Raw genomic sequence first — 854 nt, 5'->3', positions numbered from 1 at the left:
ACTGTCTGGGAGAGCGAGAATGAGCGGCAGAGCCTTTAAATACCACCCACCCTGTCGCCAAGTGGGCTGGTTCCTAGCTATTGCAGGAGCCGCCAAGGGCACTGTTCAGCCTTGGACTTGCATGGCACCCGGTACATATCTCTTTTCCCAGCGCAGAGGGACATTAAGGTAGCAGGAGGAGGTCAGGGCAGCTGTCTGGAGTGGGGAAGGTTCCACCTCCCCCAGCACCTCCAGGGACAGCTGCCGGTGGAAATTGTACAAAGATGCTGCCAGCCAGTGTGGGCAACACTGAAGCAGTTGGTCCAAGGGTCTGGCTTGGGATAAGGCTGGTTCCTATGTTTCTATTCAGATCAGATCTTTATTCAGAGACTCTGAATCTCAGGGCTGTGGGTTCAAGTCCAGTTTTGGATGAAAGATTCCCGCATTCCCAGGACTTGATGATCCTTGTGGTCCCTTCGAACTCTTTGTTTGTTGTTATTGTTTAGTCGTTTAGTCGTGTCCGACTCTTCGTGACCCCCTGGACCAGAGCACGCCAGGCACTCCTGTCTTCCACTGCCTCCCGCAGTTTGGTCAAACTCATGCTGGTAGCTTCGAGAACACTGTCCAACCATCTCATCCTCTGTCGTCCCCTTCTCCTTGTGCCCTCCATCTTTCCCAACATCAGGGTCTTTTCCAGGGAGTCTTCTCTTCTCATGAGGTGGCCAAAGTAGTGGAGCCTCAGCTTCAGGATCTGTCCTTCCAGTGAGCACTCAGGGCTCATTTCCTTAAGAATGGCTACAATTCTATAATTCTACCTTATTTTTAGAAGGAAGCAGTATCTCCACAGCATATCCAGGAAGTTTTTCAAATGTCCC

Source organism: Podarcis liolepis, assembly GCF_965112155.1.
Source record: "Podarcis liolepis genome assembly, chromosome: 7".
NCBI lineage: Eukaryota > Metazoa > Chordata > Lepidosauria > Squamata > Lacertidae > Podarcis > Podarcis liolepis.
The sequence above is the reverse complement of the archived record's forward strand: the minus strand, read 5'-3'. Positions refer to the sequence as shown.